The following is a 26,768-nucleotide window of genomic DNA, read 5'->3' on the forward strand; positions in this document are numbered from 1 at the left end:
CACACACACACACACACACACACACACACACACACACACACACACGCAGTGATTAATACAGAGTGCTAGTAGCCATAATTCTAGAAGTAAATGTCTCTTAGATGGTTTGGTAACCATTTCAATTCCATTTTCTTTAGGAAAGGGTAAAAGTTGATATGTTATATTTGCTCTGTGACAATGCTGCAGAGCATGTTGCAGATCTGGGTTATGCAGGCATTTGTGTGGCCCACAGCACCATGTTGTAATTATTTTTCCATCCCTAGTTGAGTTTCTGTCAAATTCCCACAACAGCTGTTACGTAGGCTCTTCTCTGGTTCCTACAGAATCCCAGGCTCCTTCCTCCCAGATGATACCTGCAGCTACTTTACATTCAAACAACAATGCTCCCTTCACTCCTCTCTCCGTCTTTTCCCGGCTCTGCCAGGAGGCTAGGTTCTCTCCTGTCTCCAGTGCTACCTCCCCTTGTGCTCTTGACCTCACCCATTCCTGCTTCCTCCTGCTCTCTTAGCTCTCCCTTTTCCAACCTCTCCCTTTCTAATACTTTCTTCCCTTCAGTTCGCAAACATTGTCGTATGGTCTGAATCCTATAACCATCCAATTTTCACCCAGTCTGTTACCTCCCTTGGCCCCTTCACATATAGAAATAGAAATGGCTTTTCATTTTTTAGACTTTGGATGACTTGACACTTCTTCTTGGTTTCCTTAACCCAGCCCACAATCCCTGAAATTGGCCCATTCATTATAATATCTTTAATTTGAGCATCTGAGTGAAATTCTGCCTTCTGCTAGGACCCTGTCTGGCACAAGACTAGGGACTGTGGATGAATTGCTAACTACTCTCAACATCTGACTCTTAATCTGTGAAGTGTGTATAATTTTATAGGATTCTTATTAGGGTTATATAAAAAGAGACAACTAAGAATATAGCGTAATAAATTTTAGTGATGATTATTATGACTTATAATCTATATCCTATCTTTTCTACTGAAATTGCACTTTCAAAGGTCACCATTCACCACATCCAGTGATGTGCCTGTGTAGCTGGGAAAGCAATTTAGGGAGTTATTGGAAAAATATAAATAAGAGAAAATGAGGACCTGAAGTCATGAAATCATTAGAAGTGGATTCAAGAACAGAAAGACATTATATGTAACAGAATGCTAGTGTTGAATACCTCACGGTACATACTTCATGTGTCCAGCCACAGCCATCTGGTCCAGGTGCTCCGTGGAGCTCTGCAGCCGTCTCTGACCATGCAGGCACAATGGCCTCATCCCCGCCAACCCACCTGGTGGTGTTGCTTTTTCTTTATTTTTTAAAGACCATTTTATTGAGGTATAACTGAAAGACAGTAAATTGCACCAATATAAAATATGCAATTTTGGAGTTCCCCAGTAGCTCATCAGGTTAAGGATCCAGCGTTGTCATTGCTGTGGCTCAGGTTACTGCTATGGTGTGGGTTCAGTCCCTGGCCCAGGAAATTTTGCATGCTGTGAGTGCAGCCAAAGAAAAATGCAGTCTCATCTGTTAATTTTTTTTAAATTGTGTCAAAATACACATAACATAAAAGTTACCATTTTAACCATTTTAACATATACAGTTAAGTAGTGTTATGTATATTCACATTGTTGGGGAACCAATCTCCAGAATTCTTTCCATCTTACAAAATTGAAACTCTAACCCATCAAACAACAACTTCCATGTCAGTCCATTCAGGCTGCTATTACAAAAATACCATAAACTGGGTGGGGTGGCTTACATAAAAAACGTTTATTTGGAAAAAAAAAAAAAGGAGTTCCCACTGTGGCACAGTAGGTTAAGGATCCAGTGTTGCCTCTGCAGCCACTCGGGTCATTGATGAGGGATGGGTTCAATCCCCAATCTGACACAGTGGGTTAAGGATATGATGTTGCCACAGCTGTGGTGTAAGTCAGAGCTGCAGCTCAGATTCAATTCCTGGCCTGGAGACTTCCATATGCCGAGGGTGTGGCCAAAAAGCAAAAAATAAAAAACAAACACATTCATTTCTCACAGTTCTGGAAGCTGAGAAGTCCAACATCGAGGTACCACCAGATTCCATGTCTGGTGAGAGCCCATTTCCTGGTTTATAGATAGCTGTCTTCTTGCTGCATGCTCGCCTATGGAAGAGGAGAGCATGTGTTATAGCATGTGTCAGAAGTTCCTTCCTTTTGGGGGTGAATAATACTCCATTGTATCCACATACCACATTTTGTTTATCCATTCATCCATCAATGAATGTTTGCATTGCTTTCACCTTCTGGAGAGGGTTTGAGTTTGCATGTATTTGCCTTGGCCCTTAATCTGGACGACCTTTGTCAACAAAACATGGCACGTATCATTCAACAGAATTTTGCTAAGAATTGACCAAAATATTGTGTTCATTTCCTACTGCCTACTTAAACGGTGCCCATTTGCTAAGTCTTATGGGTGGGTCAGTCCTCAGTCATCTTGAATTCTTTGTCAGCACGAGTCTCCCTGTCCTCAGCTGGCCTCAGAGAGCATTCCTGCCTTAACTCTTGTTGTTCCATTCCAATTTATTTGAAGTCTGACAACAGCTCAGAACTGGTAGGTACTTTTCTGATTAGGCTTTCTTGGTCAAATTAATTCCGGTTTCCATTGAGAGCTGGCTCACTCAGTTTTATTTCAGAATTGGAATGCCATTTCTTTCTAGCCAAAGAGATATATGTCATAGTACATTTCCTTGTAATTAATAGTGACTTGGGATATTTTTCTCTCTCTGGAGGAATCCTTCCCATCAAGAGTTGTTACAATTCACCTGGGAGAGCAAACCAAAAATTTATGTTGCTCATAAATGTTTGAAAAGAAGCCACCTCATACTCTTGGATAGGAAGTCACAGGCTTTCCATGTGGAGGATCTATTTGAAGGCTCTTGGTTTTGATATAAATATGTATCCATCTTAGCATCAATGTGAGCAGCATTTGTATCCATGCCCTTAGGTGAGACCATGTGTGAGATCATCTCTGCAGAGCCCTGCTGGCCATGCCTTGCTGGACTAAGGGAGTGTCACGTGGTCACCTCAGATAGGCTAAGTTGGTTTTGATTTTTAGTTCCACTTCTTTGTGGCTTATGCCATACCACAAGAATCTGAATTCTAAATTCTATGATAATAGAAGCTTATGTAATGCCAAACATGAGAGCACATTTTGTATTTCCCTGGTCTAAGTTTAGTTTGGGTATTCAGCAATTTTGAGTTGCATGACTAAACCAGTTGCCCTGCTGTGAACCTGTCCCTCACAACCTTGAGTGGGAGTGGAGGGCAAGAGTTTCCTCCTATAGTAGGGAGAAGACACCGATGTCCTGGAGGAACCAAGGACTTTTTACAAATAGAGACAAAAGGAAGAATTGTACAAATCTCTTCTAGAAGACTGAGCTACCATCACTGAGAGGCAAGAACAAAAATTTACTGCAAGTTTCTGAAGGACTTGATTTAGAAACCTTTGAAAAGCCCAGAACTGATTTAATTAGGGCCAAGACTTCAGCTGGAGAGGGTTCTGACTTACTAAGGATGTAGTGAGGCTGTTTACCTGCTGCTGCTACTGGCCTTTATGTCACTGGAAGAACAGTCTCCTTCCTACAGTCTTAAAAGTGCCCTTCACATACCATCTTTGTAAATAACTCAATATTTGTAGAGTATACCGTCGTTCACCCACTGCTTAATTATTTGATGCCTACTCTCTCTCCTTAGATAAGTTATTCCCTTTTTCCTTTTACAAAGAATCTGTTGATAAACTGGGTCTACCATTGTCTGCTTCATTCTTGAGCAAATGTGTCTTAATCTCTCAGTTCCTGATTTGACAAGAATGTTAGGAAGCCAAAGGAAAAACAAACCATAAACTCTACGTGGGTGTGTTGAGTGGTAAAAGAGAACAAAGTGAGGCACTCCCTTTCTATGACCCATGAACTGATCAAATTTAAATCTCATTATAAACTTATTATTGCCTCAAGAAAATCTGGGTGTAATAAATACTTGCAAGAGGTCACACTTCTGGTTTTGAAAACATACATAATATATTTAGGGAGTTCCCGTTGTGGCGCAGTGGTTAACGAATCCGACTGGGAACCATGAGGTTACAGGTTCGATCCCTGGCCTTGCTCAGTGGGTTGGGGATCCGGTGTTGCCGTGAGCTATGGTGTGGGTTGCAGACACAGCTTGGGTCCCGCGTTGCTGTGACTCTGGCATAGGCCAGTGGCTACGGCTCTGATTGGACCCCTAGCCTGGGAACCTCCATATGCGGCGGGAGCAGCCCTGGACAAAGGCAAAAAGACAAAAAAAAAAAAGAATACATTTAGGGTCGTGGACCACAACATGGTTCTGGTTGAAAGAGGCCCTAGAATTACAGTTACAATCTATGCTCCAGAGGCTTGTTTCTCTCAGCTCTGAAGTTCTAGGGGTGTTGCCTTGACTCACTAACATTTCCTAATATAGGTTACTTAAAATGTTAAATAATCAAGACGAAATTTTCCTCTATCACTATTCAAAGTGTGTATTAACTGCACTCTGATTCTTTCCAATAAGCTAACTCCACAGGTTTGAACCCAATGTTATGAAACAAAAGCATCACCTATTACACATTTTAAAAATGGACAATCTTCTGTAGGTTGTTAGCTTGTCTGATATTTCAGACAAGTTTCATGCAAGCTTACTCTTTAACAAATTGTAGTTCTTGATGTATTAATCTGATATTTTATAAGGGAGCAGAATAATTCTCGTCTCCACACAGCAACCAGAGTCGATTTTTATTTTATTAGTTTTTAATTTTTTTTCTTTTTAAGTCTAAATCTGTGACATATGGAAGTTCCTAGGCAAGGGGTCAAACTGGAACTGCCTGTGTCACATCCACAGCAACACTGGATCCGAGCCTCATCTGTGACCTACGCCACAGCTTGCAGCAATGCCAGATCCTTAACCCACTGAGTGAGGCCAGGGATTGAACCAGAATCCTCAGACACTGTATCAGGTTCTTAACTCACTGAGCCCACAATGGAAACTCCCTTATTATCTTTTTAAAGGCTGCACTTGCAGCATCTGGAAGTTCCCAGGCCAGGGACTGAATCCTAGCTGTGGCTGTGACCAACACCACCGCTGTGGCAATGCCAGATCCTTTAGCCCACTGCTCCAGGCCAGGGATCCAACCTGCACTCTGTACCACTGCAGTTGGATTCTTAACCCACTGCACCACAGCAAGAACTCCAAGAGTCATTTTTTCTAAAACTCACATCCGATTATGTCATTTTTCTTCTGAAAATCATTAATTATTTCCTACTGCCCTTGGGATAAAGTCCAAACTCCTTAACATGGAATTGCAAAAGAGCAATTGGACCAGCTTGGCTAAATATTCCATGGCCTACTCATAAGTTTTAAAGAAATGAAATGTTCTTTAGGCCACACACTCTAAAAAAGGAGGAGAGGATTCACTTATTTATCAGATGGTTTTAATATTAGAGAAGCAAGTGTCACACTCACCTCATTCTGTTTTCCACAATTCCAGGCCAGGATGCTTTCAAGGTTTGAGCATTCTTTCCCTCCAGATGAAGTTGGCTGACTTCAGATGTCATGCTAATGGCTCTTCCTAGACAATGGATCAGCTGCAAGGTCCCCAATGTCCATCCTAGGAGAATTAGGGAAATAGGGTTGAATCCGGGTGTAATCCAAATAGAATATGTGTTACACCAAAGAGCAAGAGCCTGGTCTGTTTCCAGGCCTCAGACTTGCATTATGTTTCCTCTTCCTTTTTTCTACTGTCCTCAAGCAGGGCTAGGTTTCTGTGGCCATTCTTCTGTAAGGCTCTATCCGCACAGGTGGGCTTTATCTCTCATTGGATTATTTCTTACTATAAGAAGTCAGGTCATCAGGGACCTAATTAGGATTGGCTCAGTTCTTAGGAAGTCAGAATCAGTAACTAGATTCTTCTGAGTAGGTATTATTGACCCACATAAAATTAACTGGTTTATTGTATATTTTATACCAAAAGCATATTCATCTTCTGCACCTAAATGTGGTCAGAATGACTGTTGTGATGTTTTGTTTTGCTTAAGCTAGTTTGGGCTGAGTTTCTGTCAGTTACAACCAGAGTTGTGACAGATTGTAATTTTATAAAGCAACGTTTGGATGACCTCGTTGCAGACTCACTACCACAGAGTTATGTGGATGCGTGTTCTCCTTTATACTGGCCTCTGCAGACGATTGGACCTTATATCTAACTATTGCCAGAAAATAACAGCTATTTTAAATTTAAGATGATAGTTTTGAGCAGAGGGCCTCCAAAGGTTAATCGTTCCATCCTGGAGGAAGCATGTCATTTATATGACAAAAATTAAAAGTGTAGTTTAATTCATTGCCTACACAATTTCCTACTATTTCACCCTGATGGCTTCACTGGAAAACTGTGTTGTTCCCAACTGGTCCTTCTACTGAAGTGTTCTTGAGATTTTTCTACATCCTTCTCTTGGCCAACTCTGTAGGAGCTGACATGGCTATCCATCACCATTGAACGTGGAACCTCTTTATTTTGCATGAAAGAACATGACCCTGTAGTTGTGATTCTCAGATTTTCGCCTGCATCAGAATCACTGGAATGGCTTTGTAAATCACGGATTTCTGAACTCTGTATACCTGAGATTCTGATTCAGTGGCATATTTGGGGGGGGCAAGAATTTGTGTTTCTAACAAGTTTCAGATGATCTGAGGCCCTCATCAGGGGACTGCACTTCACTACCATAGACCACCCATGCAAGAGTAGACTCTTGACAGATACTGTTTGTCTTCAGCTCTTCGTAAAGATTTCGCTAGGAGAGATGCTCTACATGGAGGCCTGTCCATCAGCTCTGCAGCACATCTACTCTGCAGGAGAAGGACACCCGGAAGAGAACCTGAAGGAGTGCAGGGTGGGGGTGGGGAGATAGAAGAAGAGGACCATATACAGTGTGTAAATAGCCAGTATTGTGCCAACAAAAGTATGTGCTCCACCTAAAAGAACATTGCTTGATAGCATGGCGGTTGAGATCCTACATCCCAGAGCAATTTCTGCCACTTACTAATTATATGACAAAGTTAGGCAAGTTCCCTAACTTCCCCGTGCCTCAGTTTCCTCATTCCTAAAATCTGGGTTATTATGAGGATTCAGCAATGAACAGATGTAAATAATTTAGAAGAAAAAGTGATGCATACTTATAAGTATTATAATAACAGCAAATGTTTACAATATACTATTTACCTGGCAGTAGTGGAAGCACAGTATACTTATTAATTTGTTTAGTCTTCACAACAACCCATGAGACAGGCACAATTACGAGCCTCAGCTAATGAACAGGTGAACTGAGTCACATCAAGTTAAGAAATGGGCCCAAGTTCACACAGCTGGCTTGAGTCCTCTTTTCATCACCACACACTATAGCACAAAGCATTGCTTTTGCTCTAAAGGAGCAGCAGCTGCTGAACTCTGGCCAGTTGGTACCATATAGAATATGAGGTCAGCCTTACCCAGTCATTCTTTTTTTTATTATTATTATTTCCTGAAAAAGAAACTAGAAATTGAAATTTGGGTGTCTGTTGTTTTAGCACGCTCAATTTTTTTTAAAAAATCGTTAAGTAGGTCAAAGAGAACACATGTCTGGGCCACTTTTGACCTGCAGGCCACATATTTCAAAGCTCTGCATCCATCCTGGAGGTGAGAGGGTAGTGTGGTGACTAGTTATCCTGGGGGACATGCTGTTGGGTGTTGTGCCTGACTCATGGCAGGGCGACTTACTTCAGGGCATTTTATTTTATTTTTTTGTCTTTTTGCCATTTCTAGGGCTGCTCCCGTGGCATATGGAGGTTCCCAGGCTAGGGGTCGAATCGGAGCCGTAGCCACCGGCCTACGCCAGAGCCACAGCAACGCGGGATCCAAGCCGCGTCTGCGACCTACACCATAGCTCATGGCAACACCGGATCCCCAACCCACTGAGCAAGGGCAGGGACCGAACCCGCAACCTCATGGTTCCTAGTCAGATTCATTAACCATTGCGCCACGACGGGAACTCCTTTCAGGGCATTTTAGATAATCATACTGCTCCTTTAGCTGCTCCTCGTTGTGCCAGTGGCCTCCCAGCTCTTTTTTTTCCTCTCATGTTTTCTCAGACCAAAACCAAAGATGTGCCTTCGTTGCCTTGGTTACCCAGTTCTTCTCTACTAAAGGTGCAAAGGATGTTGCTGCCATTAAACCTATCATTTGTCACTTAAACTTACTTCTGATTCTGATCTCTTTATGGAAAATAAGCAGCCTCTCTAAATTTCCACTACTTGAAATTTGAAGTTCTTGATAATGCAATTGCTTAATGCAAGGCACACCTAAAGAGTAAGATCATCAAAACAGATAAATCCATCTTCTAGGAGAAGATCTGTGTCTGAGTTATTGCTCACATATCTGGCCTGTACCATTGGAAACACAAGAGTTAGATATGTATCATGATGACATAACATTATTTTCCCAAAATAAACAGAGGCTATTTGTTCCAGCTGGATCTTATTAGTGGTTTTTCTCTTTCTCTCTTGGTCAGCCCCCAGGCCATCCTCCCAGGCTGAGCCTCTTGTAAGGCCAAGAGAGGCTTTTCCATGCACTGAGCCTGCTGGGACCATTGATCATTCTGACAGAGCGCCCGTCACCACGTGGTGGAGGGCTAAGGGGTTCTGTCACAGAAGTGAGAACAAGCAACTCTGACCTGGCTTCAGGTTCTGAAGCAAAGTTCTCAGCATATGCTGAATTAAACAGCTCTTTTTTTTTTTTTTTTTTTAGGTTTCTAGGGTTAAATGTGTGCAGTTTTGTTTATAAATTTCAGTGTTACTCCTACATGCAGAATTATTGCCACATTCAAGAATTGCGTTTCAGTCTATGAAATATCTGCATTGCTTTTCTGAGTGTTTAGGACACCAGCTAAAGTCCTCTTTGTGGAAGAACATTTCCACATGTTCATGACAGGAAATGTATGACTTTCACTTCAGTTTAACTCCTCAGAGCCAAATCTCATCATTTGTGCACAGAGTTTAAAGGCATTTATTGTTGTGGAAGGGTTGGTTCACTGTATTTGAGAAAGAAATTCTGAAAGGGAGATAAGAAGATTAGGGAAAGGGAGAGGCAGGCTGCTTTTGGGGTGTCAGAAAAGTCCAGAAATATAGAAGTATCAGCTTTAAAAATTTCAGCTGCTATTGGCTTTTATTTCATTTGTATATATAATAATTAATTGGTTCTAGGTACCTTACCATAGAAAATATAATTGTGGGTTATTAATTTTCACAAGTCACTATAATGTAGTCAGCGTTAACACAAAAGCACAGGTACAGATATACCAATTATTTCATCTCTTCCTGGGCTAGGGTCCACATGGATATTCAAGTTAGAGTGAAGACCCAAAGTGTAGTTGAGACTTCCTCATGTCTTGCTGCGATAATCAGGAACCAAGTCTGTTTTTCAGCTTTTCAAGCTTTTTAGTTCTCACGAAGATGATTGTACTTAGGAAGACTGTTATCAAACAACCCACACTAAAGCAGACGCCAGTGTCTATATTTCCAGTTGGAAATAAAATCCAAATATCCATTTTAGCATAACCTCTCCTCTGTTGGAAAGTCTATTCAGAAAGGGAAATTATTATCGGAATGTGATTTGATGGGGGTGGCATTCAAGCCAGGGAATGAGCCTGAGAACCTCATGCCTGCTGCATCCATCTCCCCAAGAGGCTAAGTGCTAGAAATGCAATGGTAGAGGTGGCTTTTGTCCCCTCTTTCTCTAGACTTTGTGGTTTTCCTAAACTCTATTGAAAAACAAAATTCAACTGAGTAAATTTAAAAGAGCTGATTTTCTGACAAAAAAATATATAAATAAAAAATTTAAAAAAAAGGAGTTCCCGTCGTGGCGCAGTGGTTAACGAATCTGACTAGGAACCATGAGGTTGCGGGTTCGATCCCTGCCCTTGCTCAGTGGGTTAAGGATCCGGCATTGCCGTGAGCTGTGGTGTAGGTCGCAGACACGGCTTGGATCCCATGTTGCTGTGGCTCTGGCATAGGCCGGTGGCTACAGCTCCGATTCAACCCCTAGCCTGGGAACCTCCATATGCTGCGGGAGTGGCCCAAGAAATAGCAAAAAGACAAAAAAAAAAAAAAAAAAAAAATTGAAAGAGCTGATTTTCTTGATAGAGCAATTCATGAATCAGACAGCATTCCATCTAGTGAGTAGAGAGGAACTCTGTCAGATGCAGAAGGGGAAAAAAAAAAAAAAAGGTTTTTAAAGGAAGAGAAGGAGCTGAAAAAAAAGGAAATTGTTAGCAATGAATGCATTGTTTTAGGCAAGGTTGCCCTCCTAAGGAGAATGAAAGCAGTCTATCAGTGGATTTCCTAGTGCTGACCAGGAAATTTCAGGTTGGCTGATTAAAGATCATATTCCTGGGGAAGGTTGAAATATAATTAGGTTATGTATTAACTCTTGGTTTGCTCATGTGGGGCCTATAAACCGTAGCTCCATTTTGGACTGGTTGTATCTTTAAATAACTCCCCCCTTTTGGTCAGACGCTCAGCTTAATTCAGATACCCTATCAAAATTTAAGGAATTAGCACCACTTTCACCTACTTTTCTGTAGTTCTTGCAGCTTTTGTCCATCTTCTGTGTGATATCCATGGGTAATGGCATCGTTTGCTTAATCTCCAGGATATTCACAGTCATAACTTCAGGCTCGAAGTTTTTGTTTGTTTGTTTTGTCTTTTTGCCATTTTTTGGGCTGCTCCCATGGTATATGGAGGTTCCCAGGCTAGGGGTTGAATAGGAGCTGTGGCTGCTGGCCTATGCCAGCAGCCACAGCAACGCGGGATCCGAGCCATGTCTGCGACCTACACCACAGCTCACGGCAATGTCGGTTCCTTAACCCACTGAGCAAGGGCAGGGATCGAACCCGCAACCTCATGGTTCCTAGTCAGATTCGTTAACCACTGAGCCATAACGGGAACTCCAGGCTCACAGTTTTTAAGTTCCTCTTCTGACATTCCAGTCTTAGGGAGATGATTTCCTTGACAGTTGGTGGCTATGAACATGCATTTAGAGCTTTCCCGTCCTGCTTAGTGGAAATGAATCTGAGTAGCATCCATGAGGGCTCTGGTTTGATTCCTGGCCTTGCTCAGTGGGTTAAGGATCCAATGTTGCCTTGAGCTGTGGTGTAGGTTGCAGACACAGCTTGGATGCCACATTTCTGTGGCTGTGGTGTAGGCTGGCAGCTACAGCTCCATTTTGACCCTGAGCCTGGGAACCTCCATATGCTGTGGGTGCAGCCCTAAAAAGACAAAAAAAGAAAAAGAAATTGAGAGAATACTATGCATGAGGGAAATTATTGTGATTATAGTAAGCGGGACAATTCCCAAAGTTTGGAGAGTACTTTGAAGCCATGGTTACCAAGACCCAAAATCAAATATGTCAAAGAAACTGTTGAAGAAGTCACCTTTTAAAGCCACGTGGCTTGCTCAGTGATCTTATGTAATTGAGTTTCAACTTGCCCAGAAGTGCTAATCCAAGTGCACCAGGTGGTGTTGGCCACAGCACAGACACATCTGTGCTCAGCTAAAAGATAACCAAGGGCTATCCTATTGTCAGGAACAGCTTTGGCCAGAGAGGCTAAGGATTTTTGTCGGACATCTATTGCTTTTGGAACACTTTGCAATACTTTCAAAAGTTAAGGAGAGGTTCATGATCAGTCCTTTATATTTACTCCTAAGCAGGGAACTAGGATCCTGACAAAGGAAGTAATCCTGTATCATGAACGCCTCCTGGTAATTTTTTTTTAACTTGACATTGCAAATGCAGGGAAGACAACCTGTGAGGTGTCTCTGTCTGTTTGTGGGTGATTAGGGGCACAGTTAGAGAGCCTGAGAGGCATTGCCCAGCTGTGTGCCAACTATCTGGATAGTCATTGGCCCAAGACGAATGATAACCAGCGCAAACACAAACTCTGTCTGGGCACAAGCCATTTGTATTAAAGGGGTACTGTTAATGGACAGACCAGAGTTGATGACAAATCTAGCAGTCTGAAAAGTCTTGGCAGTGGCCTGGGAGGTACAAGTGAAAGAGTTATCATTGCAGGCTAATGCCAAAATAAAAGAAAGAAAAGAAGAAAGGGTTTCATGTTTAGTTAAAGTCTCCACCCAGCTTCTTGGGAAGAAGCAGTCTACCTTGATGTGAGCTACTTCTCTTCCTAGTCAATTTGATTTGGAGGCCTCCAGTGTTTGTACAGGACCAGGTGTCAGGTAGGTCTTCTTATGATGTGTTCCCAAGGCTTGAGTCCTTGCAGTTTTGCTGCCAGGGATAGTGAGGAGGAGCTGGTATAATCCCTTCCAAGGAGATTTAAGGGCAGTCGTTGTTTTTACTGATGTGGAGAGTCGTAACCAGATATTTGAAAAAACTTGGAAGAATTCAGGATCCAGTCCAGTTTACAGGTATATAACAAAACCTCAAAGACAATTAAGAGAACTAGAAACTAATATCTGAAACATACAAACATACATTTTCTCTCTATAATTACTCCATTTTTTTTTCTTTTTTCTAAGTATAATCACAATAGAAGTAATTTGTTTGCATTAGGCTTGGACTGATTATTTACATAAATGCAGCAAGGGTAGTGAGTGACCGTATAACTTCCTTTTAAGACTGCTTTGTTGGAACTTTTTATAAGGAACCTCTGACTGAACTTCCTAAGAAATTCTCAAGGCCAGGAAGCCAAGCCAAAGTTTAAGCATTCCTTAAAACTCTCTGGATCTGTCTGAGGCTATGCATATCTCTCTTAAGTATGACATTCTAATCAAAGCCTTGGTAATATGGGCAGTATTTCCAGTTGTGTCCTTTTACAAGGAGAACAGATTCTCATTGAACTTATGCAAATGACTAACTGTATTACCATGAAAGGAATACTTAAACCTCCAGATTCTGGAGGGATCAAGTAGAGAGAAAAAGTAAATGTTTTATTCTTGTTTGCACAGGTATATTGTACCAAGATTGTTGTCTGTCATAGTTAACTTGAGAGTTTTCCTTAAAACAAAGAATCAGCAATGTTTCAAAAATAATAATCCTTCTCAATTTCCTTAGTCCCATGTAATAAATTCTTGTTGATCTTGATCTTCTGTTAGCAGTTTTAGGAAGCCATTGATTTTTCCATTAGACTTCTATAATTTCTTACCCAGTTCAGTTTTACAATCTAAAGTAATCAGAAACCTGTATATGCCAAAAATCCTTTCCATGAGGAGTTCCCATCATGGCTCAGAGGAAACGAATCTGTCTAGCATCCATGAGGATGCAGGTTCCATCCCAGGTCTAGCTCAGTGGGTTAAATATCCGGTGTTGCCGTGAGTTGTGGTGTAGGTCACAGATGCAGCTCTGATCCCATGTCGCTGTGGCTGTGGTGTAGCCAACAGCTATAGCTCCAATTAGACCCCTAGCCTGGGAACCTCCATATGCCACAGAGGCGGCCCTAAAAAGATGAAAAAAAAAAAATCCTTTTCATGAATCTCCTTGAAGATGAAGAACTTTTGCAAAAAAATTTTTATGAAAGTATCTGAGTAAAACAGAAACTGTCTATAGATGGCAAAAGATTTAAAAGATGCCCACTATTAAAGATCTGATGAGAGTTCATTATAGTGGAATTGACAAGGAAATGTGATTATTTCTGTGATACATATTTTAAAATAATAATTGGAATTTTGACTGATAATATTATAACATAACATATCAGATTTTCAAGAATTTCTCATAATTGCGACGACACTGATAACATATACCTATATAAACACAACATAAAGAAGGCATTCTTATTTATCAATGCTTCCCTTGTATTTTAACGTATCAAATAAGCCTAATTATTTTAATATCTCTGTTTTTATAGGGAGAGAGAAAAAATCTTTTGAAATGTTGAAATAGGACTTCCTGGAACATTTCAAAGTTAGTTTGAGGTTAAAAAAAAGACTTCATTTAGAATTTGATTTTGAGGAAGTTTGTTTAAAAAATATCAGGAAGGTTTTAAAGCACTGGGTCAAATGGAATCTTAGGTAACTGTGAAATAAAACTTAGTTATCTACTGAATCAAAGTGACAAAAGAAGTTTTGTTTTTTGTTTTTTGGGTTTTTTTTTTGGTCTTTTTAGGGCCACTCCCTCGGCATATGGAGGTTCCCAGGCTAGGGGTCTAATTGGAGCTGTAGCCGCCGGCCTACACCAGAGCCACAGCAATGCGGAATCCAAGCCACATCTGCAACCTACACCACAGCTCACGGCAACACCAGATCCTTAACCCACTGAGCGAGGCCAGGGATCAGACTTGCAACCTCATGGTTCCTAGTCAGATTCGTTAACCACTGCGCCACGATGGGAACTCCATTTTTTTTTTTTTTTTGACAAAAGAAGATGTTAAAGATAAGTACAGAAAGTTAAACAGTTGTTTTAAGAAGGCTATTTTTTTAAAAAGGAAAGATTTAGCTTTCTGAACACAGGAAATTATTTTGCCAAAACACAGAATGCTTGCTTTCTAGGCAGATTATTTTAAAAGGTTAAAAAAAATCCTTTTACAATTTCTTATCAACGGCACACCAATAGTCCAATAAAACTTTGTCCCTTTTATAGGGACATTAACCATTTTATAGGGACATTAACCAAAATGAACCAAATTTTAATTTTGCACCAGCTTACTATTGATGCTAGAATTTATTGACTCAAATTTATTCTGATTTTATCTTGTCCAGACAATGCATAAAATTTGCTTTCCAAAGATTCTTATAAACCTTAAATAATTGCCTTTTATTTACATTCAGATTTTGTCCTGTGTTTTCCTCTTTTTTCAGCCGCCCTTTAGGACAAAATTACTTTCTTTCCCCTCAACAAAGAATGCGTCTTCACTACTCGTATCTTCTTTTACCAAATACATACATTCTACATTCCTTGCAGACAGAGATATTTGCCTTATTTATTTTCAGTAGCTTTAATTACATATATCAATTTTTTTAAAATGAAGGGCCTTAGAAACCCTTCATTTCTAGTAAAAGTAAGCATTTGTGTCTATAAACAATAAAATGCTGGAGAGGGTGTGGAGGAAACGGTATGCTCTTACATTGTTGGTGAGAATGTAGATTGGTGTAATCAGTATGGAAAACAGTATGGAGCTTCCTCAAAAAAAAACTAAAAGTAGAACTACCATACAATCCAGCAACCCCACTCCTGGGTATTTATCTGGAGGAAACTATAATTCAAAAAGATACATGCACCCCAATGTTCATTGCAGCACTGTTTACAATAGGCAAGACATGGAAACAACCTAAATGTCCAAAAACAGAGGAATGGATAAAGAAGACATGGTACATACATACAATGGAATACTACTCAGTCATAAAAAAGAATGAAATAATGCCGTTTACAGCAACATGGATGGACCTAGAAACTATCTCATAAAGTGAAGTTAAACAGTGAAAGACATATGGTATCACTTATATGTGGAATCTAAAAAAAAAAAGTATACAATGAAACTTGTTTACAGAAGAGATATAGACTCAAAGACTGTGAAAAACATATGGTTACCAGAGGGGACAGGTAGTGGGGGGAGGGATGGACTTGGGGTTTGGGATTGGCATATGCACATCGAGATATACGGAGTGATTGGCCAGTAGGGACCTGCTATTTAGCACAGAGGACTCTACCCAATATTCTGTGATAATCTATGTGGGAAAAGAATCTGAAAGAGAATGGGTGTGTGTATATGTATGATTGAATCCTTTGTTGTACAGCAGAAATTCTCATAACCTTTTTTTTTTTTTTTTTTTTTTTTTTTTTGTCTTTTTAGGGCCGCATATGCGGCATATGGAGATTCCCAGGCTAGGGGTCCAATTGGAGCTACAGCTGCCAGTCTACACCACAGCCACAGCCACACTGGATCCAAGCTGCGTCTGCGACCTACACCACAGCTCACGGCAACGCCGGATCCTTAACCCTCTGAGCGAGGCCAGGGATTGAACCTGTGTCCTTATGGATGCAGGTCAGATTGGTTAACCGCTGAGCCACAAGGGGAACTCCTCTCATAACCTTTTAAGTCAACTATATGTCAATAAAACCTTAAAAAAAAGAAGTAAACATTTGTGAACTATCCTTTATATTAACATTCTGTGGCTTGGCAAGTTAATTTCTAGAAACATATGCTTTTTTTATAGAAAATTGCGTACAACGTGTTTATTAATATACCCAAGTATCTTTAATTCCTCTGTGAAAAGAAGCCAAAACTAGGTAAACCTATGATCAGTAATATGTTTCAGTATTTTATGTTATTTAGAAATGACCCAGATATTTAATGAATTTCTATCATTTAATTTAATTTAGCAAAACTCTTTTTTTTTTTTTTAATGGCCACACCTGTGGCATATGGAAGTTCCTGGTCCAGGGCTCAAAATGGAGCTACAGCTGCAGTCTACACCACAGCCACAGCAACACCGAAGCTGAACCACATCTGCAACCTATGCCGCAGCTTGTGGCAGCGCCAGGTCCTTAGCCCACCAAGTGAGGCCTGGGATCAAATCTGCACTCTCATGAACACTATGTTGGGTTCTTAACCCTCTGAGCCACGACATGACATGAACTCCTAACTTAGCAAAACTCTTAACAGTGAAATTCCCCAAAGAGATTGGTGTGACTATTTTTAAGTAGTCATACCATTAAACAATTATTGTTAATAAAAATTTACCTAAAAACCTTTATTCACTTACCTCTATTTATTTCTTTTCAACAATTAGGTTTAAAATGCTTATGAAAATTGTATCATACCAAGATACTTTTTGTCCTGACAAGTTTTGTAACATGAACTTATTTGATTAATAAACCCAAATAGCAGACAAGTTGTATGTTTGCATTATATTCAATGTTGACAACTCTTTAAAAAATGCTTGTTTGATTAAACCAATAACTTCAAACAGCCTTAATTTACTAAAGATTAATCCTAGATTATGAGAACTTAGAAAGTATTTGGTTTAGTTTCTATTTTATTTTAACTCCTATAAGCACGTCTTCATTTTTAATCCAAGTAAATAGAGCTTTGAACAATCATATCTCAAAAGCACAGGGAAGGAATGCACGTTCCCTAAAGAAGGATTTTGGTTTCCCAAGGCCAACAGTTACAAGTCTTTTGACATAAAAAGGGGAGGTTTGGTAGCTGGTAAAAGAGGTAAATTTTGAACTGTGTTTGGACCTGCATTTCTGGTTTTGCAGATTTGTAAGCAAGGACAGCTACTTTTAATGCTTCAAAGAACTGAGTTGCAATTTAAATGACCTCATAGATTGATTCAACCATAAAGCCTCTTACGAGAGCTCTAGAAAGTTTTTCTTTTCCTCTGAGTACATTTAGTTTAGGAGAGGAGGCCTAAATTTTTTTTCTATCAGGCTCTGAATATTAGCTTCCAATTTGGCCAAAGTTCTTTCTTTCTTTTCTTTTCTTCCTTCCTTCTTATTTTTGGGGGTGAGGGGCTGTTTCCACAGCACGCAGAAGTTTCAGGGCCAGGAACTGAACCGATGCCACAGGAGCAACCCAAGCCACAGCAGTGACAATACCAGATCCTTAACCCACTAGGCCACCCAGGAATTCCAGGCCAAATTTCTGGTCATAGAATTATTAAATCCTTTTCAATATCTTCTTAGGGTTCAGCTGGGACAAATAGCAAATATTTTAGGCAATGTTGAAAAACGTCTTGGATTCAAGAGGTGTCCCAAGGAGGATTCAAATGTTTCTACCTTCCCAAGATCCAGTCCTTCCCAAAGATAGCCAAAAGAAAGAACTGACAGCCTGTATGTCCCAGGCAGGCAGAAGGCCAAACCCAGCGCACAGAACACAACATGAGAGAAGCAAGAAGGAACTAGTTAGCCCTGGGGAAGAACGTGTTAAAGCAGGCAGGTAGCTAGAGAAGAGAAGAGAAAGAGGGACCCAGGCGCAGGTGGCAGGAAACCACACCAGGCTTCTTGTAAACAGCAGGGGTCCATGACTGACAAAGAAAAGTAGGAACCTCCAGACTGACAGGAAGCCACACATTTTTGGTATTAAGTGTCCTGGAGGAAGACAAAAAAAGGTGGGAAAGGTGAGACTCTCTGGCTTTCCAATGTAACCTTTTGCTCATTATGCCCTCATTACAGTAAAATTAGCCTTGCAGATCAAAAGTTCCTGTCCTGCATCAATACCATGACACTTCCCATCAAGTCTAAATAAGGACAAAAATCTCTCCTCCACTTGTGAAGGTAGACCTGGGATGAAAGTCAGGGAGTGCAACCCCCAAAGCCCTCTTTCCCCAAAAAATATTCCAGCCCTTCATTTGCAGGCCCCTTATAACCAGTTTGCCAAAGAAACCCAGGGCAGCTACCCACCTGGGTGCCCTTTCTCCCTCTGAGAGCATAATCTTGCTGAAATAAATCCTCATTCTACTTTCTCCAACTCCCTATCTCATTTCTGAATTCTTTTTGCTATGAGACAAGAATTTTACGTTCACTTGGAACAAAAGGATCAGTGCGATGGATCTGAATTTGGAAAGGAAGGGACCATGTGAAATTCTATTTTTCTCTCTTGATAGAGTGTTAGAGACAGAGTTTGGGGAGAATTAGCTCTACTAATAATTTTCACCCTTTGCTGGCTTCTGCTAGCTCTCTCAGGATCCCACCTGCAGGCTCTGAGCTAAAGTGGAGAGCAAAGCTCTGAAATTTACCAGAATTTGGCAAGATTACTTTAGAAATTGATTTTAATTTTAGTTTCCCATTGACTATGTAAGAGAATAACATAGCCGTTAGTTTCCAAAAAAAATTTTCTCAGAGTCCTATCAACTCTGAGAGGGGTCCGCATGGGCTCCTTCCCTTGAAGGTGGACAAGGGAGTGTCTGTAAGGCCATTGATTTGTTGGGCTTTTGTTTATAATCTGTGTCTTATATTTTTCATTAGCCTTCTGCAACAAAATTTTTAATGGAGCTATTTTGGAAGTTTGAAGCCTTTTGGAAGCTTCTGTATACCAATAAAACAAGTATCCCATTCTGCTTGTTTAAGTTGGGAATTCTCACTTTTAGATGCACTTCTTAAATGATCTTACCTAATCGGAATGCTCCTTCTAATGAACATTCTAATTCTAGATTGTTTTTGAGAATTTTGCCAGTTTTATAGATATTTATAGCTTCTAGGACCCACAGTTCTTAGACATAAAATAAGCAGATGTGCTGGAAGAGAGTGCACTTAGCTTTTTGGAATTCAATGATTTTGTTAGCTAAACTTTTGGGTTTCTTGGAGCTGAAGTAATACCTAAAAGGGACTGTGTGATGTTTAACAATGCACCTCATTGCACAGAAATTTTCTTGAGGTTGGCAGGGATCTAGTGTCAGTGTAACCCATTCTGTGACCAACTTATCCCAGCATGAGAGTCTTTGGTTTGGTGGCAAGCAGTCTATCAGCCCTTAAATGCTTGACTTACACCCATCAGTTGTTTTTTTTTTTAACTTTTGATATCCGATTAGCAATTAGCCTTTATCTATACAAAAAAAGACAAAACAAATATGTGCACCTTAATATATTGTTAATAAGAAAGAGATATTATTGCACTTGGCCAAGAAAGGTCCCTGTGTGCAACACCAGTTCTCTCAGGACCTTAGACTGGGGAAGGGCTTGAACCAACAGATCTCCACAAATGGGGACTGTGGAAGAGGGGCTCACGTGGATGGTGGAATGAACACTGCCTCTAAAAGTTCTTATGTGGATCTTTGAACAGAATCAGGGGCTTAGGATTTCCACTCAAAAAACCTAGGAATTACAGTCTAAAATGCTAGGGGCTTAGCTCCAGGTAGAACCATCTTCCAACTTAAGCTGACCTTTCCTATACTGGAAAGCCAAATGGATAGGGATCTTGTTGCAAAGAGAGTAGAGCTCAGAACCAAGAGGAACTAACCCTTATCCCTCAGAAACAGTGAGAAATCAAAAAGGAGGTTTGCAGGTACCACATCAGTATTTCTCATTGTCCCTGAATGTTGTCAGAATTTTGCTTCAGATCCCACTGCTCCCTCTTCTGAGGTCCCTCTCTAGATCTGCTGGCAAGCAAAAAACATTCTAATGCTCTCTTCTCCATGCAGCAGGGGTTTTGTCTCTAAGAGACAAGGTCCATTGTGTCAGTGACCAGGTGCATAAATCTGTTAAATTCAGAGGAGGAAAGGGAAGTACCTGAAGAAAGATGGGCTACTGTATATAGCCCCCTATACTGGCTACAAGAAACGTGCAGCGGGAGTTCCCATCGTGGCGCAGTGGTTAACGAATCCGACTAGGAACCATGAGGTTGCGGGTTCGGTCCCTGCCTTTGCTCAGTGGGTTAACGATCCGGCGTTGCCGTGAGCTGTGGTGTAGGTTGCAGATGCGGCTCGGATCCCGCGTTGCTGTGGCTCTGGCGTTGGCCGGTGGCTGCAGCTCTGATTCAACCCCTAGCCTGGGAACCTCCATATGCCGCGGGAGCGGCCCAAGAAATAGCAACAACAACAACAATAATGAAAGACAAAAAGACAAAAAAAAAAAAAAAGAAAAGAAAAGAAAAAAGAAACGTGCAGCAAGCACACACTGCCAGATGGATAGACGTTTGAGGGCTTCAATTGCTTTCTCAATTCCTGAAGACCAGAGTCACATGCTAGGCTTCAAGTTGCATTGAAATCTCTTTTGGTGTTTCCATATCACTTAATGTTTGTTCAGCAATGGCAAAACATTTTGACCTGAACAGGGATCAATTTATGTTTGATAAATAAATAAATAGTGTCATTATTATTTGACTTTTCCCTGTACCCATCTTGTCTCCTTTATGACATCAAGAACCTAAGGAATGCCTTCCTTTAAGAATCCTACTGATGGTTATTCTATCTTGACACTTTTGGTCCCCTTCTCTAACTCTCTTTTTTCTTTATTCTGATATCAAACCTAAATTCACTCTGCTTGTGGCACAACGGGCCAATAAGTTCAGAGACAAGTTGTTGGGGCAAGGAATAATGACTTCAATCAGAAAGCTAGCAGACCAAGAAGATGGCAGATGAGTGTCTCCAAAAACCATCCTCTCTCAGTCTGAATTCTGGCTCCTTTTATACAGAGGAAGAGGAGAGGGAGGGGCCAGTGGTCACTCACTAACTGTCACTTGCTTGGGGCAAGGGCTCACTACAATGCTGACCAGTGGCTTAGCAGGATCACTAAAGGTTGCTCACTAACAGTTGCTCACTTACAATTCCAGTTGCTACCTAAGTGCATCTCCCTGAGGTCAGCTATTTACATCATATTCAGCGCAGCTCTTCTTTCTCCTCTTTCTTCCTGGGCCCGCTCCCTCCAAGGACCTCCCTTCTAGTCCTCTCCATTCCGCTCTTTTAATACTTTCTTTCACTATAAGCCTCTTCTTGATACTCCTCTAACACCCCTCTGCCCTACCCTGTTTCCCCAGCAACCTTTAGGGAGAGGCTCCAGGGCTCTCAGAGCCAGGAGTCAGAACAACCCCACCCCCCATTTCCTGGTTGCTCCCTATAAATTAGTACTCTTCCAAACTACTCAAAATCCACTTGAAGCTCATGCCATCTTGTCTTTTTGTTTGTACTCTGAACTATAAAGCCAAGCAGACCATTTATTGTTGTCATTTTTTATTATTTATTTATTCTTTTTTTCTTTTTAGGGACACACCTGTGGCATATGGAAGTTTCCAGGCTAGGGGTTGAATTGGATCTGCAGCTGCCAGCCTCCACCACACTCACAGTGACACCAGATCAAAGCCACAGTTTGCAGCAACACTGGATATTTAACCCACTGAGCAAGGCCAGGAATTGAACCCGCATCCTCATGGATGCTGTGTCAGGTTCTTAAACTGCTGAGGCACAATGGGAACTCCTCATTTATTGTTTTTGCTTTGGGTATTTATTCATGGTTGTATTTCAACAAGAAGTTGGCAAAAGATAACTTGCCATCTCAGGCCCCAAACTCTATCACTATGTTCACCTCATATCATAGTTACCATCCTAAGAGCATTCTTCTTTTCCCCACATCCCACCTAGTCTTCACCCCACTCTTGGAGTACAACATGACAGTAAGTAAAGAAAGATGAAGAAAGTCTGAGTTGTCACCTGGCATACTTAGTAACTAAGAAAGTATAGTGTAAAGTGTAAACTGAAGAGTGCATTCTATAAAGTCTTTCCAACTGCAAACTGCATTTGAGACTCTGGTTAGCTCGAAACTAAAGAGTGATAGCTAGAGAAGGTCTTCTCCCAGTCCAACAGACTTCATCAGATGAATTACAGTCAGGCAGTGCAAACTGAATTGGGCATGATGAACATCAACTTTACATTTAAATTTAAATTGGAAAGAGGGATGCTGCCAGCTTCCAAGTAGACAATGAGAACAACAAAATATGTATAATTCAGAAAATGTTACCGCATTATAAGGAAAAATAGAGAATAATCCTAAAGGCTCAGAGAAAGATATTTTTCTCAGAAAAAAAAAATCATCCTTAGGAGTCTTTGAAAAGGCAGAAAATGATGTAGCTTCTGTTAAATGAGGCAAGAAAACAAAAGGAAAATAGGATAAAATGAAGAAGATTGGAAGAGAGTTGGTTAAAATAAAGAATAGTTGTAAGAAAGAGAAAATACAAGGGCAGAGTTCCACTTATTGTTGGGATGAAGAGGATTGTATCACTTACACTGTAACTCAAGAAAATACCGGGTAAATGGAAAAAAGAAATCTACATTTTTATTTATAATCATCAAAGAGATGTGAGTGTAAAGAAGAGCAAGAGAATTAAATTCCAGAGAGGAATGAAACTTTCCTAGGTGAGCAATGGCTGGTACTAATTTCATCTTTGAGGGAATTCACTGGGGGGGTATAGGTGGGCTAAACAGTGAGTGGCTGTGGGCAAAGGAACTTGCCTGAGTCAAGCTCTTACCAGTGTACATGGGCTATCATGATAGATTGAAACCTGGAGGAGTCTGAACACAGGCTAGGTCTAGTACCCACCAGTTTTTCCCCATCAGATGTCTGTTGAGTGAACAGTGATAAGGCCAGGCTAGAAGTGAAAAGACAAGAAAGATATGATAGTTTTGTTGTACTTAGATCCCAAAGTCTTGACATTTAAAACAGCAGGTGAATTGAAATTATCATAAATCAAGACATCAGCAAAATGAAAGAAAAGAAGCTTTTTGTCATCATACCTCTCTAGAAGCATCATCAATTTGGCAACTGCCCAGGGATGACAGTACCTTTATGGGAGTCCAGGAGTCTAGTAGAGAAGTTCCAGCACACTGTTAGAGCAAAAATAAATAAATAAAAAATAAAAATCTGGGAATAGATGCATCAAAGAAGGTAAGAAGAACAGTTTCACTTTACCTGCATAACTCCTCTCCCAAGGTGGTACAACTCAGTGCCAAGAGAAACTCCCTCAGGCCATAATGTCTCCCACAGGGAAAGTGAAAGTATGGTGAGTGAGCACCTGATTCCCCCAATTACGTGAGATGTTGCCCGAGGAGCCTGCTCTTTTCTCACCTCAACCAGATTACTAAGGTGATCAGCACAGCTGAGTAGTTGGTAGAAGCTTTCTTAACAATTTAAGAAAATTGAAATTATCTCAAATATTTTCTCTGAACAGAGTGATATGAAATTAGCAACCAGTGAGGAGGAAATCTGAAAACTCACAAATATGTGGAAATTAAACACACTCTTGAACAACCAATGAGTCAAAGAAAAAAATCAAAAGATAAATTTAAAAAAACCATGAAAGAAAACAAAAATAAAAACACAGTATACCAAAACTTATGGGACATAGCAAAAACTGTTCAAAGAGGCAAGTTTGCAGTGATAAATGCCTACATAAGGAAAAATGGTATCAAAGAAACAGCATAACTTCACACTTCATCTAACTAGAAAAAAAGAACAAAGTCAAAGGCAAATAAAAAAGATCAGAATAGAAGTAAATGAAGTAGAAACTAGAAAAAAAATAGATCAATGAAACTAAGAGTTTGTTTTTGTTTTTAAGATAAAAAATTGATTAACCTTTAGCCAGGCTAAGATAGGAAGAAAAAAGATTCAAATAAAATAAAAAATGAAAGTGGAGACCTTGCAATTGATATGACAAAAATGCAAAGGATCATAAAAGACAACTATGAACAATTATACATGAACAAATTGAATAACCTAGAAAAAAATTGGATAACTTGTAGGAACATACAACCTAAGACTGAATCATGAAGAAACAGGGAATCTGAGCAGACCAAGAGGAGTAAGGATATTAAATCAATCATTTAAAATCTCCCAACAAAGATAAGCCCAGGACCTGATGACTTCATTTGTGAATTCTACCATTTAAAGAAGAATTAATACCAATTCTTCTCAAAGTCTTTTCAAAAATTGAGGTGAAATAAACACTTCTAAACACTTCCTCATTTTACAAGATCTCAGTATTATCTTGCCGCTAAAGCCAGGCAAGGCACTATAAGAAAAGAAAATTATAAATCAATATGCCTGGTGAACATAGATGCAAAAATCCTCAACAACATAGTAGCAAATTGAATTCAACAGTGTATTAAGAAATTCATACACCATGATCAATTGGGATTTACCCCTGGGATGCAAGGATAGTTTAACATAAACAAATCAATACATGTTATATACCACATTAATAGAATGAAGGATAAAAATCATATTTTAATCTCAATAAATGTGGGAAAATATTTGACAAAATTAAACATCTTTTCATGATAAAAACTCTCAACAAGTTAGTCATAGAAGGAAGGTAATGCAGCATCATAAAGGCCATATATGGCAAGCTCATAGCTAACATCATACTCAATGATGAAAAGCTAAAAGCTTTTCCTATAAGATGAGGAACAAGACAAAAATGACCCCTCTTGCCACTTCTATTCAACATAGTACTGAAAGACCTTGCCAGAGAAATTAGGCAAAAAAAACACCCCCCAAAAAACAAAAACATGTTTTATATACAGAAAATTCTAAACACTCCACTCCAAAAACTATAACCAATTAATTCAGTAAAGTTGCAGGATACAAAATTAATGTACAGAAATCATTTGCATTGCTATACACTAACAACTTTACAGAAAAAGAAATTAAAAAACCTATTTATAATAGCATCAAAAGGAATAAAATAATTTGGAATAAATTTAACCAAGGAGGTAAAAGATACTAAAACTGAAATCTATAAAAACATTAATGAAAGAAATTGAAGACAACACAAATAAATAAAAAGATATCACATGTTCATGGATTTGAAGAATAAATATTGTCAAAATGTCCATGCTACCCAAAGCAGTCTATAGATTCAGTGCAACCTCTATGAAAATTCCAATGGCATTTACAGAAAGAGGAAAAAAAACTAAAATTCATATGAAACCACAGAAGACTTCAAATAGCTGAAGCAAGTTCAAATAAGAAGAACAAAGCTGGAAGTATCACATGTCCTGATTTCAAGTTATGTTACAAAACTATAGTAATCAGAAAAGTATGATACTGGCTTAAAAACAATCACATATACCAACAGAATAGAAAAAAAAAAATCCCAGAAATAAACTGATGCATATATGATCATCCAGTCATTACCACAGCTGCCAAAAATACACAATAGGGAAAGGATAGTCTCTTCAATAAACGGTGCTGGGAAAATTGGATATTCACATGTTAAAAAAGGAAATATGATATTTATTTTACACCATATACAAAAATCAACTCAAAATGTACTAAAGACTTAACATAAGACTTGAAATTATAATATTCCTAGAAAAAAAAACATAAGGGAAAAGTCTCATAATGTTGGTCATGTCAATAATTTTTTGGATTTGATACCAAAAGCACAGACAACAAAAGCAAAATAAACAAGGGGGGCAGAATGAAAATATAATGTTTCTGCACAGCAAAGGAAATAGTTAAAAAAATATGGAATGGGAGAAAAACTCATTTATTTGATAAGGGATTAATATACAAATTATATAAGAAACTCAAGTCAATAACAAAAAAACAAAAACAAAAACAAAAATAACCCAATTTAAAATGGGCAGAGGACCTAAAAAGACATTTTCTAAAGAAGATCTACAAATGACTATGTGGTATATGAAAATATGCTCAAAATCACTAATCACAGAAATGCAAATCAAAACCACAGTGAAATATCATCTCCTACCTGAAGGATGGCTATTACCAAAAAGTAAAAAAATAGCAATTATTGGTAAGGATGTGGAAAAAAGGAAGTTTTTATCTACTATTGATGGGAATGTAAATTCGTACAGACTTTATAGAAAAAGTAAAATGACAGTTCCTCCAAAAATTAAAGATAAAAGTACTATGTGATCCAACATTCCAAATAAATACAAATAAAATAAAGATAAAAGTACTATGTGATCCAACATTCCAAATAAATAGAAATAAAATAAAGATAGAAGTACTATGTGATCCAACATTCCAAATAAATAGAAATAAAATAAATAGAAATACCCACACTCCCAAATTCATTGCAGCATTATTCACACAAGCCAAGATATGGAACCACCTCAATGGCCATTAATATGTGACTAGATAAAGAAAATATGGTTTATATATACAATGAAATTTTATCAGTCTTAAAAAACAGCATGAGAGCAATTTAGAGCATGTTCAGTTACGTGAAATAAGCCAGACACAGAAAGACAATATTGCATAATCTCACTTCTATGTGGAATGTAGAAAAA

General features: G+C 39.4%; 1 long non-coding RNA gene across 2 annotated transcripts; it reads right to left on the reverse strand.

Annotated features, from left to right (window-relative positions):
• On the reverse strand, positions 1-24,943 carry LOC110260335. Of its 2 annotated transcripts, XR_002343460.1 has the most exons (4): positions 23,422-24,943; positions 23,247-23,336; positions 5,508-5,652; positions 1-2,138 (listed from the first exon to the last, which is right to left on the reverse strand). It is a non-coding gene; the product is annotated as an uncharacterized LOC110260335 (long non-coding RNA). The 2 variants fall into 2 exon arrangements; XR_002343459.1 differs by having other exon boundaries at positions 23,247-24,943.

This window comes from Sus scrofa, chromosome 4 (assembly GCF_000003025.6).
Source record: "Sus scrofa isolate TJ Tabasco breed Duroc chromosome 4, Sscrofa11.1, whole genome shotgun sequence".
In the NCBI taxonomy this organism is placed as follows: Eukaryota; Metazoa; Chordata; class Mammalia; order Artiodactyla; family Suidae; genus Sus; species Sus scrofa.